The 19,629-nt window shown below is 45.9% G+C and overlaps 1 long non-coding RNA gene across 1 annotated transcript in view; it reads right to left on the bottom strand.

The window, feature by feature from the left end:
- LOC138354928 (uncharacterized) overlaps positions 1–19,629 on the bottom strand; it is a 244,819-nt gene that overhangs the window by 46,957 nt on the left and 178,233 nt on the right. Inside the window, exon 2 of the long non-coding RNA XR_011223718.1 lies at positions 6,720–6,791. This is a non-coding gene — a long non-coding RNA (uncharacterized lncRNA). The remainder of the gene's footprint in view (positions 1–6,719; positions 6,792–19,629) is intronic.

The raw sequence follows: 19,629 nt of genomic DNA, 5'->3' as shown, positions 1-19,629 counted from the left end.
AAGTTCCTGTAAAATAGTCTAATAGGGGGTAAAGGTATTGTGTTAGTTGTCTCTTCAGAGGTTGCATGTCGTTTCACTTTCCTTCTTATGATGTCTTCAATGAAACCATTGGAGAAGCCGTTGTTGACTAGGACCTGCCTTACCCTACATAGTTCATCATCGACTTGCTTCCATCCTGAGCTGTGGCTGAGGGCACGGTCGACATAAGCGTTAACAACACTCCTCTTGTACCTGTCTTAGCAGTCACTGTTGGCATTGAAGCACATTCCTATGTTTGTTTCCTTAGTGTAGACTGCAGTGTGGAAACTTCCGCTCCTTTGCATTACTGTTACTTCTAGAAAGGGCAGCTTCCCATCCTTCTCCATCTCCTAAGTGAAACGCAACACAGAATTCCGCTCAAATGCCTCTTTCAGCTCCTGCAGATGTCTGACATCAGGTACTTGTGTAAAAATGTCGTCAACATACCTGCAGTATATGGCCGGTTCCAAATTCATGCCGACTAAGACCTTCTGTTCGATGGTACCCATGTAGAAGTTCGCAAGCAGGACACCTAGGGGAGAACCCATGGCGACCCCATCCACTTGTTTATACATACATAACCTAGTGAAAACTATGTCTTTTGAGGATATTTCATTTCAGACTATTAGGAAGGCAACTAGTAGAGATCCCAAATTATATATGTTGAAGAAGTACGTCAAATATGGTTGGAATGATAATTTATTATTGGCAGAGTAGGTTGCAGTAAAGGGTGACCTTAGTATTCACAAGGATGTACTCTTACATGGGAATAGAATGGTGGTTCCTCTAGAACAAAGATGCTAGATTTTGGAACAGCTGCATTGAGGCCATAATGGTATAAATACTATGAAGGAAGAAGCTACAAGATGGGTTTGGTGGCCAAAAATGGACCAGGAAATTGCTAAAGTAACTACGAATTGTAACAAATGCTCTAGGAATTATCAGAAACCTCAGGCCCCAATAATTTCTTTGTCATGCACTGGGAAACCCTGGTCTAGACTTCATATAGATTATACTGGCCCTATGGATAACAATTATTACCTGGTGACTGTACATTCATACACAAAATTTATGGATGCTCATGTGTGTAATTCCACATTATCTGTAACTTGTGAACTGCTCAGGAAAACATTTAGTACTTTTGGATTGCCAGACATGGTGGTGTCAGATAATGCTTCTTATTTTTTTGAGGAAATGGAGGATTTTTTTTTTTAGAAAGAATGGTATTATACCTATTACACCTACCCCTATAATCCTTCTTCAAATGGTCTGGCTGAGTGAACAGTGGGATCCTTAAAAAAAGGGTTATAGTGATTTAGGGAAGCTGCTATTAATACAAGCTTTGTAGATTTTTGCATTATCAAAGAAAAGCTGTTCATTATGCCACTGGTAAATCTCCTTCTGAATTACTTTTTAATAGGCTCTTCAAATTGCACATGGATGCAGTAAAGACAGATCTAGATAAAGAAAAATCTGTAACTAGCTCAGCCAATCAGTTGGCTAAGGGAGAGGAAGTTACATTTAACGAGGGGGATGCAGTATGTGCAAGGAATTTTGTAATGGGGTAAGCATTGGAAAGAAGGGACAATTATGGAAGTCTTGGGCTGCAGTAATTTCACCGTGCAAGTGCAGAATTTTGGGAATATTAATTGAAAAAGATATGCAGATCAACTCAGTCACTGGGAATTCTGAAGTCCCATCAGGAGTGGATGAGGCAAATAGGGATACTCATCCTAATAATGAAGGAATAGCATCTACGGGAGACAGGAAGGCAGAGCAAGGGTCAACAGGGGGTAATGTGGATACAGCTAATCCTAGGGACTTTGCAGTTAGTAATTCAGAAGAAGGTGTCCCAGAAGTAAAAGGCCCGGAGTCCCAGTTGAGAAATTTTGGAAATCATACAAACGCCTGATAACACTTAATCTGTAGGGATAGAGTTTAATTACATGGGGATGAATGTTAAGATTAAGTTCTACATAGTTCTACATAGGTGCATAATGTTTCGAGAAGATGATCTTTTCTTTTATAAGCATTGTAAATAGCAAATCATGTAAACTATAACTGGTGATTTCTCTCTCTCTCTCTCTCTCTCTCTCTCTCTCTCTCTCTCTCTCTCTCTCTCTCTCTCTCTCTCTCTGTGTGTGTGTACTCACCTAAATGTGTTTGTGGGGGGTTGAGCTCTGGCTCTTTGGTCCCACCTCTCAACTGTCAATCAACTGGTGTACAGGTTCCTGAGCCTACTGGGCTCTATCATATCAACACTTGAAACTGTGTATGGAGTCTGCCTCCACCATATCACTTCCTAATGCATTCCATTTGTCAACAACTCTGACACTAAAAAAGTTCTTTTTAATATCTCTGACTTATTTGGACACTCAATTTCCACCTGTGTCCCCTAGTGCGTGTGACCCTTGTGTTAAATAGCCTGTCCTTATCTACCCTATCAATTCCTTTGAGAATCTTGTATGTGGTGATCATGTCCCCAAAACTCTTCTGTCTTCCAGCGATGTGAGGTTTAACTCCCGTAGTCTTTCCTTGTAGCTCATACCTCTCAGCTCGGGTACTAGTCTGGTGACAAACCTTTGAACCTTCTCCAGTTTAGTCTTATGCTTGACTAGATATGGACTCCATTCCGGAGCTGCATACTACAGGATTGATCTGACTTATGTGGTATATAAAGTCTTGAATGATTCCTTACACAAGTTTTTAAATGCTGTTCTTATGTTGGCCAACCTGGCAGATGCCGCTGATATTATCCTCTTGATATGGGCTTCAGGGGACAGGTCTGGCGTGATATCAACCCCCCAAGTAATTCTCTCTGACTCTTCAAGAATTTCATCTTCTAAACGATACCTTGTATCTGGTCTCCTGCTCCCTACACCTATATTCATTACATTACATTTCCTTGGGTTAAACTCTATCAACCACTTGTTCAAACATATCTTCAGTTCGTCTAGATCTTCTTGAAGCCTCAAGCAGTCCTCCTCTGTCTTAATCCTTCTCATAATTTTGACATCGTCAGCAAACATTGAGAGGAATGATTCTATATCCTCTGGGAGATCATTCACGTATATCAGAAACAGGATAGGACCGAGTACAGAGCCCTGTGGGACTCCACTGGTGACTTCACGCCAATCTGAGGTCTCACCCCTTACTGTAACTCTCAGCTTCCTATTGCTTAGGTACTCCCTTATCCACTGGAGCACCTTACCAGTTACTCCAGCCTGTCTCTCCAGTTAATGTACCAACCTCTTATGGGGTAGTGTGTCAACGGCTTTCCAACAGTCCAAGAAAATACAATCCGCCCAGCCTTCTCTTTCTTGCTTAGTCTTTGTCATCTGGTCGTAGAATTCTATTAAGCTTGTAAGGCAAGATTTACCCTCCCTGAACCCATGTTGATGGGTTGTCACGAAGTCTCTTCTCTCCAGATGTGTTACTAGGTTTTTCTCACGATTTTTCCATCACGTTGCATGGTATACAAGTCAAGAACACTGGCCTGTAGTTCAGTGCCTCTTGTCTGCCACCCTTTTTGTATATTGAGACCACATTAGCCGTCTTCCATATTTCTGGTAGGTCTCCTGTGACCTACTATACACTATGAAGAGTGAGAAGCAAAGTGACTCGGCACACTCTTTCAATACCCATGGTGAGATTCCGTCTGGACCAACAGCCTTTCTCACATCCAGATTCAACAGGTGTCTCTTCACCTCATTTCTCATAATTTCAAAATTTTCCAAGGCCGCCTGGTTTACTGCCCCCCCTCTCCAAGCGCAGTGACCTCACCTTGTTCTATTGTAAAGACCCCCTGGAACCTCTTGCTGAATTCTTCACACACCTCTTTATCATTCTCTGTATACCTGTCCTCGCTTGTTCTAAGTTTCATTACCTGTTCTTTCACTGTTTTCCTCCTGATGTGACTGTGGAGTAACTTTGGTTATGTCTTGGCTTTGCTTGCTATATCATTTTCATAATTTTTCTCTGCTCTCTTCTCACACTAACATACTCATTCCTGGTTCTCTGGCATCTCTCTCATTGTTTTCTGGTGTTCTGTTATTTTTGAAGTTCCTCCACAACCTTTTGTTCAGTTCCTTTCCTTCCATACTTTCCTTTTTAAACCATGGATTCTTATTTTGCTTCTAGGATTTTTCCTTTTGGGCCGGGATGAACCTGTTTACTACCTCCTGACACTTTTGGGTGACATTCTTCTTCAACATGTCTTGTACAGACTTAACTCTAAGGTCTGTGTCTCATGGTATATCCCCTAGGAAACTTCTCATCTCCTCATAATTTCCCTTTTGGTATGCCAGCCTTTTGTTTCCAAGTTCTTTTCAGGGGGTTATCTTGAGATGATTTCGGGGCTTTTTTTAGTGTCCCCGCGGCCCGGTCCTCGACCAGGCCTCCACCCCCAGGAAGCAGCCCGTGACAGCTGACTAACACCCAGGTACCTATTTACTGCTAGGTAACAGGGGCATTCAAGGTGAAAGAAACTTGGCCTATTTGTTTCTGCCTCGTGCGGGAATCGAACCCGCGCCACAGAATCACGACTCCTGCGCGCTATCCACCAGGCTACGAGGCACCTCCCACCAGATAAAGCCTAGCTTAACCAGGTACTCGAAGATCAATACACTATGATCACGCATTCCCAAGGGTATTTCCTACCTCACTTCCCTTATATCCCACTCATTTAAGATAAATATCAGATCAAGCATGGCTGGTTCATCTTCCCCTCTCATTCTTGTCGGTCCCTTGATGTGTTGGCTTAGAAAGTTTATTGTTGCCACGTCCAGCAGTTTAGCTCTCCATGTATCTGGTCCTCCATCCTGTTCTCCCAAACTTTCTTCCCGTGGTAGAAGTCTCCCATGATTAGTAGTCCAGATCCATTCTTGCTAGCGACAGAAGGTGCTCTCTCTATTATGTTAATGGTGGCCATGTTGTTTCTATCATATCCCTGTCTGGGTCTTCTGTCATTTGGTGGCGAGTTATATATGACTACAACTATAATTTTTTGTCCTTCAGTTGCTATGGTACCTGTTATGTAGTCACTGAAACCTTCATAGCCCTGAATAACCATCTCCTCATAACCCCAGCCTTTTCTTACCAGCAAAGCCACACCACGACCTCCTCTTCCTTCACGCTCTTTCCTCACAACACAGTAGTCCTGTGGGAACAATGCACAGGACATTATTTGTTATGGTTTTTGCTAGCTTTGTTTCTGTGAGTGCTATTATGCTTGGGGCTTCTTCTAGTACCCATTCCTCAAAGTTCATTTGTTTTATTTGTAATCCCATTTATGTTAGTGTACTTTGTCTTGAGGCTCACTTTCTTCTGTCCCTTCTCATATCCCCTTCTTGGTGAGCGTTCTGCTGATGGGGGAAGCTGTTTCATGGGTGTGAGGATTTGTAAGGTGGATAACAGGGTCTCAGAGGATACTGGGGTGAGGCGTGGAGGGTCAAGTGAAGGGAGGACAGGGAGGGTATGGGATGAAGGGGGAGAAAGAACAGGAAGGAAAAGAGGGGAGGGGGGACATGGTGGGAGGGAAAGGGTAACAGGGTGGGAATTGGGTGAAGGGGAAGAGCTGGCTGAGCATTTGAGTGGGATCTGGGAGGGTTTGGGGAGGGGGGGTTTCTATGCAGAGGAGGGTGGTGGAGTTGCCCTCCCCTCTGGTGTTACTGGGTTGCTAGTTGTGGGTTCGCCTCCACCCCTCCTCCCTCTCACCTCTGGGGATGTTGTGTTGGGGGCTGTGATTTCGTGGTTTTCTCCTCTCACCCTGCGCTTCTTCCTTGCATCCGCCGCCATTGCTCTCTCCTTCCTCGCCATGTCCCTATGGAGGAATACTTTTTTTAATTCTCCAACATTTTGCAGGTGGCTCTTCCTTGTTAGAATCTTCTCCTTTGTGTTCTCGTTTGCAAACACTATCTGTAACACACAGTCTCTTTCCTTTTTGTACCAGCCTAACCTGAAACCTGTTAGTTCCAGGAACATTAACTAACCTGTTCCTTAAATGCCCTACACTATCACGTTTACTATTAACATCTATTACTGAATGAGAATGCATTAGTGATTACGATATGATATTATATAAACCTTGCACACAGTTGAGACGTCAAGAGGCACTTACCAGTTCCCACAAGCAACTCCTCTCCACAAGCACACCTAGGCAAGTTTCTCTGGCGGGTCTTCCTGTCCTGTCCTCCACACTGTATAACCTGGTGCTGGTGATTTTTCTCTGTTTAACACGAAAGTTCTAGTGGTATCACTGTATTTTTGTCCCATGTGTGGTTATACACTTTGTGATAACCTAGATCCGTGAACACGCACTGTAACCCTAATATGCCCGAAAATATCGAGTATTATTGCGCAGCGCGCAAGCCCACGACGCTCCCACGCAACTCTCCGTGGAGAGTCTGGCCACTGACTCCATTCGACTCTCTCCGTATCATGGCATAATGGAACCATCCCCCTGGTATAATGGCATAAGTGAATAACATTAACTGCCGTTCCCTGTCATGAGCCATCTATTGTAAACAAAGAGTCTCGCTGAATGTTTCATATGTGTGTGTGTGTCGGTACAATAAAAATAAGAAGTACCAACATTTTGAAAAGCGTCTTCTACAGTCAATACATTATGGAATTTCACACCATAAAGTTTGTGAGACACTATTACATTACGTAAAAACTACAATTAATTTTAACAATCGTACCTAATACAAATGAGCAAATCCTCGTTCTTTTCATCAATCCGGAAGTCGGTGGAATGTGAGTCCAGTCTCCTTCTGCAAGAAGAAATATTCACATTAATTTTGTGGAAATCAGTGAGTGATGCTACAGAAATAAGGAACGAAGGACAACATTATTTAACAGGTTCAGTACTCAGTCTGGTGACATCATCTTTTTGGATGTTGAGAGTTATTCACTAACGACCTGCTGGAAGAAATAAAATATCTAGTTATAGTGAGCTCTCACCGGCAGCAAACCACTTCAAAAACCCACAAGAAATTTATGGATGAATTTCTAGAGCTAATGCAGGTAATGGAACCATGCCCCTGGTATCCTGGCATAATGAAACCATGCCCCTGGTATCATGGCATAATGGAACCATGCCCCTGGCATCATGGCATAATGAAACCATGCCCCTGGCATAATGGAACCATGCCTCTGGCATCATGGGATAACGGAACCATGCCCCTGGTATCATGGCATAACGGAACCATGCCCCTGGCATCATGGCATAATGGAACCATGCCCATGGTATCATGGCATAATGGAACCATGCCCCTGGTATCATGGCATAATGGAACCATGCCCCCTGGTATCATGGCATAATGGAACCATGCCCCTGGCATCATGGCATAATGGAACCATGCCCCTGGTATCATGGCATAATGGAACCATGCCCCTGGCATCATGGCATAATGAAACCATGCCCCTGGCATAATGGAACCATGCCTCTGGCATCATGGGATAACGGAACCATGCCCCTGGTATCATGGCATAACGGAACCATGCCCCTGGTATCATGGCATAATGGAACCATGCCCCTGGTATCATGGCATAACGGAACCATGCCCCTGGTATCATGGCATAATGGAACCATGCCCCTGGTATCATGGCATAATGGAACCATGCCCCTGGTATCATGGCATAACGGAACCATGCCCCTGGTATCATGGCATAATGGAACCATGCCCCTGGTATCATGGCATAATGGAACCATGCCCCTGGTATCATGGCATAACGGAACCATGCCCCTGGTATCATGGCATAACGGAACCATGCCCCTGGTATCATGGCATAATGGAACCATGCCCCTGGTATCATGGCATAACGGAACCATGCCCCTGGTATCATGGCATAACGGAACCATGCCCCTGGTATCATGGCATAACGGAACCATGCCCCTGGTATCATGGCATAACGGAACCATGCCCCTGGTATCATGGCATAACGGAACCATGCCCCTGGTATCATGGCATAACGGAACCATGCCCCCGGTATCATGGCATAACGGAACCATGCCCCCGGTATCATGGCATAACGGAACCATGCCCCCGGTATCATGGCATAACGGAACCATGCCCCCGGTATCATGGCATAATGGAACCATGCCCCCGGTATCATGGCATAATGGAACCATGCCCCTGGTATCATGGCATAATGGAACCATGCCCCTGGTATCATGGCATAATGGAACCATGCCCCTGGTATCATGGCATAATGGAACCATGCCCCTGGTATCATGGCATAATGGAACCATGCCCCTGGTATCATGGCATAATGGAACCATGCCCCTGGTATCATGGCATAATGGAACCATGCCCCTGGTATCATGGCATAATGGAACCATGCCCCTGGTATCATGGCATAATGGAACCATGCCCCTGGTATCATGGCATAATGGAACCATGCCCCTGGTATCATGGCATAATGGAACCATGCCCCTGGTATCATGGCATAATGGAACCATGCCCCTGGTATCATGGCATAATGGAACCATGCCCCTGGTATCATGGCATAATGGAACCATGCCCCTGGTATCATGGCATAATGGAACCCATGCCCCTGGTATCATGGGATAATGGAACCATGCCCCTGGTATCATGGGATAATGGAATCATGCCCCTGGTATCATGGCATAATGGAACCATGCCCCTAGTACCATGGCATAATGGAACCATGCCCCTGGTATCAAGGCATAATGGGAACCATGCCCCTGGTATCAAGGCATAATGGGAACCATGCCCCTGGTATCATGGCATAATGGAACCATGCCCCTGGTATCATGGCATAATGGAACCATGCCCCTGGTATCATGGCATAATGGAACCATGCCCCTGGTATCATGGCATAATGGAATCATGCCCCTGGTATCATGGCATAATGGAACCATGCCCCTGGTATCAAGGCATAATGGGAACCATGCCCCTGGTATCATGGCATAATGGGAACCATGCCCCTGGTATCATGGCATAATGGGAACCATGCCCCTGGTATCATGGCATAATGGGAACCATGCCCCTGGTATCATGGCATAATGGGAACCATGCCCCTGGTATCATGGCATAATGGGAACCATGCCCCTGGTATCATGGCATAATGGGAACCATGCCCCTGGTATCATGGCATAATGGGAACCATGCCCATGGTATCATGGCATAATGGAACCATGCCCCTGGTACCATGGCATAATGGAACCATGCCCCTGGTATCAAGGCATAATGGGAACCATGCCCCTGGTATCATGGCATAATGGAACCATGCCCCTGGTATCATGGCATAATGGAACCATGCCTCTGGTATCATGGCATAATGGAACCATGCCCCTGGTATCATGGCATAATGGAACCATGCCCCTGGTATCATGGCATAATGGAATCATGCCCCTGGTATCATGGCATAATGGAACCATGCCCCTGGTATCAAGGCATAATGGGAACCATGCCCCTGGTATCATGGCATAATGGGAACCATGCCCCTGGTATCATGGCATAATGGGAACCATGCCCCTGGTATCATGGCATAATGGGAACCATGCCCCTGGTATCATGGCATAATGGGAACCATGCCCCTGGTATCATGGCATAATGGGAACCATGCCCATGGTATCATGGCATAATGGAACCATGCCCCTGGTACCATGGCATAATGGAACCATCTCATTGGTAATAAGGGTAATGGAACCCCTGGTATCATGGCATAAGTGAATAACATTAAGTGCAGTTCCCTGTCATGAGGCAGCTATTGTAAACAAAGAAGTCTCGCTGTATGTTACATATCTGGTAACTTAATAGAATACTGTAACAGTTCTAATACACAAAACATAAGGAAACCAAAACAAATGACACCTAAGGCTACATGTCAGTCAATTAAGCAATAGAGGTACTAGCTATTTCCATGAAATCATACTGAATGTCATCTTTTGAAAACAATGTATTGTTACGGACCCGAGCCCAGCGTCCGAGCACGGAGCAGTGACGACCGCGCCATCTGTGGGTCAGCTCCCAAAACCCCCTCCAAATGGACGACGCCACCTAGTGAGGATGAGATATACTGGCCACAAGGGCTAGTTTCCCGTCCTAATCAGCTCGTGACGTAGCCGCTGCTGACCTCTGGTGAGGTGGAGCTTAGACAGCAACGCCATCTATGGAGTGGATAGGTGGGCGTTTGTGTCTAAGCCTGTAAGTGAGGTGCCCTAGAGTGTCCCTATTACTGATGACGTGTCTGATTACAGATTCGACCTGGGACTGCTGTAATGGAAGTTGGATCAGTCTACCCAAGGCAGCCGAAGACTCTCCACGTGTTTGCTGCAGCAGCTGTGAGTCACCCCCCGGATGAACACTGTGGTGTTAGCCTGCCTGTGACGTGGCAATTGAGGAATTGTCGTACCCGGGACTGACTGGTGGAGAAGACTAACCACTAGGGTGTTGTGGTGAGGAGAGTGATCTGTGTAATCACACGAGGCTCCTGCCTAGGGCTCGCAACCCTAGTATCGGTCGTGGAGTGGCCTACGCAGCGTTGCTGATTGGAACCTGCCAGCTATAGGCTGGATTTGTGGTTGACGGCCTCCACGACGGTGCACCTAGTGGGACTGTGATTTGGCTGGCCTGTGGCCGGGGTAGACTCGCTAAGGGAATCAAAGGATTCATCGTGAGGCCACAAGAGAACCAGGACCACTCATCTTGAGCACCGTGAACGTCCAGAATCTTCAGAGGAAGACCACATTGTATATAATAGTGATTATACCTTCCCCGTGTGATAAGATATATATTATTTATGGTGACGGTGATAATTATATATTTAAGTTTTTGCCTTTGTCTCCCTTCCCCTTTAATTTACTTGCATTACGGATCACATCCCTTGAAAGCCACTACTAGCTTGAGGCCGGATACCCTTACTCTACTGACATCAGAGAAAGAACCCAGTTGCGACCCGAGAGGGCCGTAACATGTATGAAAAGAGTATATGAGCCCACTCTGATGAAGGCAAGCTGTGTGAAGCTATGCTATCACGTCATTCATATTAACATCATTTTCAAACACCTTAAGTTATTAAATGCTCCAAGGGAACACCCCTTTGAATAGAGCTGGCTCATGGTACTTGTGACCCACATTAACCTCAGTGGAAAGAACTAACTCATTGCTTTTGTGACTCACTGAACCCCGTGAATAGGGCGCGGGATCATAGCCCCTTGTGGTCCATTGACCAATGTGGAGCGTGCAACCCGTTCTCGCAAATTCGTAAAGTCAATATTGACTTATTAACTACGTGCATAGGTGATATACTAAACATAATAGATACCCTTAAAAAGATTCATAGAAAACACCGACCTTACCTAACCTTGTTAGTATCTTAAGATAAGCATCTTATTGCTTCGTAATTACAATTATTACTTAACCTATACCTATTATAGGTTAGGTAATAATTGTAATTACGAAGCAATAAGATGTTTATCTTAAGATACTAACAAGGTTAGGTAAGGTCGGTGTTTTCTATGAATCTTTTTAAGGGTATCTATTATGTTAAGTATGTCACCTATGCACATATTTAATAAGTCAATATTGACTTATTAAATTTGCGAGAACGGGTTGGGAGCGTGTGGTCTCATGGCTCTTGTGAACCTTTTACCCATGCGGATATGGGGCGCATGGCTCTTGTGATCCACTGATCCCTGTGGATCTGCATTGATTACTCATGACCGTTTCTTGTGTTTTTGGAACCTGTGCATCTCTGCTGTTCAATACTTCTTTGTTGGTGTTGATGCATATCAGACTGCATTGGCTGTTGATGTCTGTTTCTTGTGTTGTAAGATTCCGTTTATCTTGAGTGGTCACTGCTTCTTGCAGTTGCTTTTGTGAATGTTGATGGTCTCGTGTCTTGACTACCCGACTGTTGTTGATAGTCTGTATGTCCATGTCGCATTATTAGTCCTCTTGTGATCCGTCTTGTCTCAGACTGTCTATTTCTTGGTAACTGTGGTCTGCTGCACGATCTTGTCCATTATTACTCAAGTGATTTTTTTCGTCTGTTATTGTGAGGTGCTCTGCGTCATCTGTAGGCAAGTGATAATGGTCTCTGCCATGATCTTAACGATGTTTTTCAGCTGAACTTCTGAAAAACTGTAAATTTGTTGTGTTGATTCCGAAAGAAATTGCTTTTTGCTTTTTTGCTTTTTTGCTTTTGTTGTATTTTTGCAGAATTGTTATGTATTTTCTGATATGGAGTTGACAGATTTGGAAAAGGTTGTTCGGTGAGAGTGGGTGTCTACTGTGGCTGTGCACGAGTGTTTCAGACGATGGTGTTGGTGAATATAGTTTTGGTCTGTGTGTTTATCCTAGTCTGAGCTGTCTGTACATTTTCTTTCCATGCAGAGCAGGTTGTGCTCCAGGCATGATGTTTGCCTCCACAATTTGGACATTTGGCTTTTGTGATCTGGTTTGCCTTGTGCTTGGCTATACAGTCTTTGGTTGGATACCTCAGGCTGCACACTTCGCATCTCGGCTGTCCTGTCCGGTGCAGTGTGATTTATGGTGGCCGTATTTCTGAAATTTGAAGGTTCTGGGATGTATGGTCTCTGCTGGTATATTCCCAATTTCCAAGATTGAATGTTTCAGGCATATGTCCCATGACGGTCACCAGAACCTGACGCTCACCAGAACCTGATGTCTACTTTTGTGCGGCATCGTTCCACATTCCGGATTTGCTCATGTTCTAGTATTGGATCCAGTGGAAAGTAATTCGGTATGTTGATCAGACCACACACTAGAAGGTGAAGGGACGACAACGTTTCGGTCCGCCCTGGACTATTCTCAAGTCGATCAAGTTGATCGACTTAAGAATGGTCCAGGACGGACCGAAACGTCGTCGTCCCTTCACCTTCTAGTGTGTGGTCTGGTCAACATACTTCAGCCACGTTATTGTGACTCATCGCCTGCGTAATTCGGTATCCCAAAAGCACGACTCCCGTGCATCTTTCTGAAGGGTTCAGCTACTCCAAGCATACAGGTTTCCCATGCAGAACTGTTACGTTTTCTAAGTAATTTGCAGTTTGTTGGTCTCGTGGTGTCATTATAATTTGTCCTTTCAGGTTGATTGTGGTGGAAAGTTTGAGGTCTGGTTGTTCCTCTTCCATTGCCGTTACTACTCCATATGCTGTAGAAAAGTGGTCTGTCTGCATTATCTTGAATTTTGAAAGATGTGCAGAGTCTGACGATGTCTGGTGTGCAGCCTGCTAGCAATTCCGCCGGCAGCGACTCTGATATACAGCTATGCACATCGGAGATTATTAAACGGCATGGTTGCGGCAGCACCCATCTCAGCCTCCTATTCCTCAGTTGTGAAACGGGCTGAGATATGAACCTTCACAGACCACTGGTCGAAGCAAACCAAACCTGCACCTCACCCAATCCTTGTGTTGGTCAACAGAACGGGAAACAGACCCGGAAACCTGCCACCCATCCCCTGAACTTTTTCGCACTTCATAGGAAGGCTTACACCTGTGGGTGTAGTGAAGGCCTTACAGGGGCTCTTATTCCCTGGAACTAAACCCCTTATACAGGGGTTTATTTCCATCAAGATCTTGCTGGACGCCTTGAAGTGAGATGTGTACGGATGGGAGGTCAGCAGAGACTTCAAAATGCAGGTGTTCCTGAAGGGTCTTCAAGGTGGTTATACAAAGTTTCCCTGCTATCATTACCTTTGTGACAGTAGAGGCATCAGGACGTAATACCATAGGCGGAAATGGCCAGAGCAGACAGAATTCTCTGTGGGGAGGAACAACGTCAAGCAGTAGCCATTGGTGGACTCTTGAAAGCGGTTTGGAAGAGCACAGTAGTTCAGGGCTTCCTGGCCAATCACAAGGCCAAAAACAATGGGGAGCTGAGACTGGTGAAGAACTACGGCTGTAAGATGACCTTTATTCAGAGGAGCAAGGCGAGCATTTTCAGCAGACTATGCTGGACTTTGAACACCACTACCAAGGACAGTATAACGAGAACATGATTGCAAACTTCATTTCGGGGGCTCATATGTAAGAGTGATTTACAAAATAATTATAAATAGCGAAAACTACTATTCAATATTTTAGTCATTTCTCGTCATATTGGAGAGCCTCCACCATCCTACAGTGTGTGAGTTTGCTACGGAAATTTTGCTTTTAGCAAGATGTCATTTAAGGAGTTACCTCGTTTTCAAGCTAACATGGATATTTCTTGTGGAAATTTCTTCCATGCTGTATGATTTCCATAGACTCCTTAGATATTCCCAGAGGTTAATGAGTTATCTCCGGAGCTGCCCTGCAATTCCTGGAAAATTAAGGGATAGGAGGATTAGCCTCTCATTAGTTGGCTGCTGTCCCCTTTGTTGTAGCAATGAAGATCTGGTTCTTTGTGCTAACTTTATATCTGCACCTTGTAGGATTTTATGAGAGTATCCTCTGTGTCTGAAAAAATCCCAGACACACTTAAGGACCTGCCCCCCCCCCCCAGTCTATCCCCATCGCTGACTATTTGTTTTAGTCGGGTTCCCAGGGAGTAGGAAAGGGATCTCTTTAATGACAGTGGATGGCATGACGAGTAGTAGAGATGCGAGTGTTTGTTCGTTGGTTTGTAAAAGAATGTCGTTTGAATCTTCCTGGGTTCGTCGAAATAAACATGCGTCCAAAACGTTTAGTGCTGTTTCAATAATTTCTAGGGTGGACTCCATTTGTCCAGGCGAAGAGAGCTGTGAGATCGTATTCACTTCCCATTATTACTCCAAAAATATCATCTATGTAGCGCCGGTAGATCCACTGCTGGTCTGTACTCTTGCCTGGTTGCCTCAAACGCGTGTACAAATATTTCCGCGATGGTTACACTACTAGATATCCCAATCACATTTCTTTAAGTTGTCTGTAGGTCTTCCCGTCGAAAGTCAGGATGGTGTCCCTCATATGTATTTTTGCCTCTTGTAGGAGCTCTATGGTCGGGGGCTTCCAGACACCTGCCTCCTAAAGTTCGTGCAGGATCTTGTGGTTATGTCAATAAATGTCGCCACTCGCCATGCTGCTTCTCGTTGCGGAAAACTTGGGTACAAGAATACTTTATCAAGCGAAAATACACATGTTCCTTGTGGCAGGTCACTTTACTGCCGCAAGCATTCGAGGAAGTCAGTAGTATCCTTTAGTCGTTCTGGGAGAAGATTTAATAGCTGTGTGAGTATAGCTGTACAGATGGGGTCAACGTTTTGTTGCAGCCGGCCGTGAGCCTGTTGCTTGTAACCTGTCTCTATGGATTTTTGGGAGACTTTTGATGGAAAGTTAAGAAAACATATCGTCTCCGCTGTGAGACAACTTCCTACTCCCTGGGACTCCGACTGAAAAAATAGTCAGTGATGGGGAGAGACTAGAAGGTATCCTTTAGCGTCTTTGGGATTTCTTTCAGACACAGAGGATACCCGATAAAATCCTACAAGATACATATAGAAAGTTTGCACAAAGATCCAGATCTTCCTTACTAAAACACAGGTGACAACAGCCGACTAATGAGAGGCTAATCCCCCCATCCCTCTATTTTCCAGGAATTGAGGAGCTGCTCCAGAGAAAACTCATTAACCTTTGGGGATATCTAAGGAGTCTACACGGAAATCATCCAGCATGGAAGAAATTCCCACAAGAAATATCCATGAGGTAAATCCTTAAATGACATCTTCGTAAAAGCAAAATTTCCCTAGCAAACCCACACCCCGTAGGGTCAAGGAGGCCCTCCAATATATCGAACTTTCCAATTGTATAAATTGCTTGACAACACTGCACTGACTGTGAGTTCTCATCGATTTGTTTTTATACTTCTAGTCGGTGGCAGTTGGGATGTGGTGGCAACGTTAGAGACACTGGAGACCATCCTGGGTGTACAACTGACATGCCGACAAGATCTTATCAACCTGTTTTTTATTTAATTGGAGAATCAGGATCCAGCTCACCAGCTATACAGCAAGGCAATGCGTCTTGCTTTCACCAGTCACTGGTTTACCAGCCCAGACATGTACTATGGTGCAGTTCTACTTCAGTCAAAATCTGAGAGAAGCTGTTACCCTGCAGTTAAAACGCCTTCCTTTTGATGATAACTGACCGCTCAGTGGGTCAAGCTCCCGGTCGCCGCGATGTGACGCATCCTCAGCTCATCTTCCTCGTCATCACAGCGAATCCGTCTACATACAAGGCCAGCTTCTGGACCCCATTTCTCCTGGCAGTCTCGGCCTAAACTATTCTTGGTTCGAGCCTTCTCACAAGTCTCAAATTGTCGAAATAAGTCCAGGTAAGAACGGGAGAACAGGCAGGATGTCCGCCACCTCTCGTGCTCGAAAGTGAAGTGACGAGCTGCTGCCAGTCGGCGTCTTCTGGGTGTGACGTCACCGTCTTGCGAGATTCTGACCACTCCACACCACCTTCTCTTGCTCATTTTGTACTCGCAAGCTCCTTGTATTTCCTGGGGAATCCCCACCTCCTCCGGGAAAAGGTACATCAACTTCTGAGCCTTCCTCCTCTCATTATGTCCTTAACTCCTCATGAATCTCATTATTCTTTTTCTTATTAACCTACTTTCATATACAAATCCTATCCCAATATGTACAGATCCTTATATATGGAGGGAACGGCCAGGAACAACTCTCACGTGACGGGAGCCGAGGCTACGTCCACTCTTGTTCATGACACCAGGTAATTACAAACTGGGCTCAGGTCTCCACCTCTGAAATGTTACCAGCTAGCAGCAGGGAGAAATTGTACTGGAAGTCCGAAGACAGAAATGCTCTCATTAATTTTATGTTGAACAAGCAATATGAAGAATGTGATGTTCCATATACTGGTTAAGATGCAACCCTCACCAGGAGCAGTAACACTGCTCCTGGTGAGGGTATCACCAGGGTCAGTAGCACTGCTCCTGGTGAGGGTATCACCAGGGGCAGTAACACTGCTCCTGGTGAGGGTATCACCAGGGGCAGTAACACTGCTCCTGGTGAGGGTATCACCAGGGTCAGTAGCACTGCTCCTGGTGAGGGTATCACCAGGGTCAGTAACACTGCTCCTGGTGAGGGTATCACCAGGGTCAGTAGCACTGCTCCTGGTGAGGGTATCACTAGGGGCAGTAACACTGCTCCTGGTGAGGGTATCACCAGGGTCAGTAGCACTGCTCCTGGTGAGGGTATCACCAGGGTCAGTAGCACTGCTCCTGGTGAGGGTATCATCAGGGGCAGTAACACTCCTCCTGGTGAGGGTATCACCAGGGTCAGTAGCACTGCTCCTGGTGAGGGTATCACCAGGGTCAGTAGCACTGCTCCTGGTGAGGGTATCACCAGGGGCAGTAACACTGCTCCTGGTGAGGGTATCACCAGGGTCAGTAACACTGCTCCTGGTGAGGGTATCACCAGGGTCAGTAACACTGCTCCTGGTGAGGGTATCACCAGGGGCAGTAGCACTGCTCCTGGTGATACCACGGACCAGCAGTCTCACGGTACCTGTACCACGGACCAGCAGTCTCACGGTACCTGTACCACGGACCAGCAGTCTCACGGTACCTGTACCACGGACCAGCAGTCTCACGGTACCTGCACCATGGACCAGCAGTCTCACGGTACCTGGACCATCAGTCTCACGGTACCTGGACCATCAGTCTCACGGTACCTGGACCATCAGTCTCACGGTACCTGGACCATCAGTCTCACGGTACCTGGACCATCAGTCTCACGGTACCTGGACCATCAGTCTCACGGTACCTGGACCATCAGTCTCACGGTACCTGGACCATCAGTCTCACGGTACCTGGACCAGCAGTCTCACGGTACCTGGACCAGCAGTCTCACGGTACCTGGACCAGCAGTCTCACGGTACCTGGACCAGCAGTCTCACGGTACCTGGACCAGCAGTCTCACGGTACCTGTACCATGGACCAGCAGTCTCACGGTACCTGTACCATGGACCATCAGTCTCACGGTACCTGTACCATGGACCAGCAGTCTCACGGTACCTGTACAAAAACCTAACCAACCTGATGCTTTTCGCCCCATCTCATTGACCAGTAGCATGAGTAAAACCTTTGCGAGAATGGTGCTTAATAGATTACTGTATCGAGGTAATGAGCACATGTTACATGATATCAACGTTATCATACATGGTAACTGTGTACACAACTGTGTCACAACCTTGTTCACTCTTCGTGGAAATAGAAGACATAAATACACAACAATTCTAGACTTAAAAAATGAATTTGATATTACTAAGTGGGAAGTTATTTTGTATGATTTAGCTTGAGTGGATATAAGTGATGAGTTGTTACAATGGATACGATGTTATCTTACCAACCGCAAGTTCTCTGCACTGTTCCAGGGATTCAAAAATTAAACTAAATTATTGAATCTAGACACCCCACAAGGTGTACTAAGTCCCTCCCTTCTTTAATGTATTAATGTCTTACTAAAATCAATAGCAACTAGTCCTACAGACATAACTAGATATGAAGATGAGCATATTAAAACCCACCAAGAAATGCACTCTTTAAATTGTATACATACAGCTTGTGGCATGAATGGTCTTGTCACACACCTTGTGAGAGCCTTGGTCTTGTCACACACCTTGTGAGAGCCTTGGTCTTGTCACACACCTTGTGAGAGCCTTGGTCTTGTCACACACCTTGTGAGAGCCTTGGTCTTGTCACACACCTTGTGAGAGCCTTGGTCTTGTCACACACCTTGTGAGAGCCTTGGTCTTGTCACACACCTTGTGAGAGCCTTGGTCTTGTCACACACCTTGTGAGAGCCTTGGTCTTGTCACACACCTTGTGAGAGCCTTGGTCTTGTCACACACCTTGTGAGAGCCTTGGTCTTGTCACACACCTTGTGAGAGCCTTGGTCTTGTCACACACCTTGTGAGAGCCTTGGTCTGTCTCGCGCACCTTGTGGAAGCCTTGGTCTTGTCTCACACACCTTGTGAGAGCCTTGGTCTTGTCTCTCACACACACACATCTTGTTAGAGCCTTGGTCTTGTCTCACACACACACACCTTGTGAGAACTTTGTTCTCGTCTCACAAACACCATGTGAGAGCCCAGGTCTTGTCTTACACACATCTTGTGAGAGCCTCGGTCTTGTCTCACACACACACACACACCTTGTAAGAGTCTTGGTCTTGTCTCACATACACCTTGTGAGATCTTTGGTCTTGTCTCACACACATCTTGTGAGAGCCTCGGTCTTGTCTCTCAGACACACACACGCACCTTGTGAGAGCCTTGGTCTTGTCTCACACACACCTTGTGACAGCCTTGGTCTTGTCTCACACACACCTTGTGACAGCCTTGGTCTTGTCTCACACACACCTTGTGAGAGCCTTGGTCTTGTCTCACACACACCTTGTGAGAGCCTTGGTCTTGTCTCACACACACCTTGTGAGAGCCTTGGTCTTGTCTCACATACACCTTGTGAGAGCCTTGGTCTTGTCTCACACACACCTTGTGAGAGCCTTAGTCTTGTCTCACACACACCTTGTGACAGCCTTGGTCTTGTCACACACACACCTTGTGAGAGCCTTGGTCTTGTCACACACACCTTGTGAGAGCCTTGGTCTTGTCACACACACACACACTCACAC

The sequence above is a fragment of the Procambarus clarkii genome, chromosome 65, assembly GCF_040958095.1.
Source record: "Procambarus clarkii isolate CNS0578487 chromosome 65, FALCON_Pclarkii_2.0, whole genome shotgun sequence".
Taxonomy (NCBI): Eukaryota; Metazoa; Arthropoda; class Malacostraca; order Decapoda; family Cambaridae; genus Procambarus; species Procambarus clarkii.
This window is presented reverse-complemented; position numbering and strand designations above follow the sequence as displayed.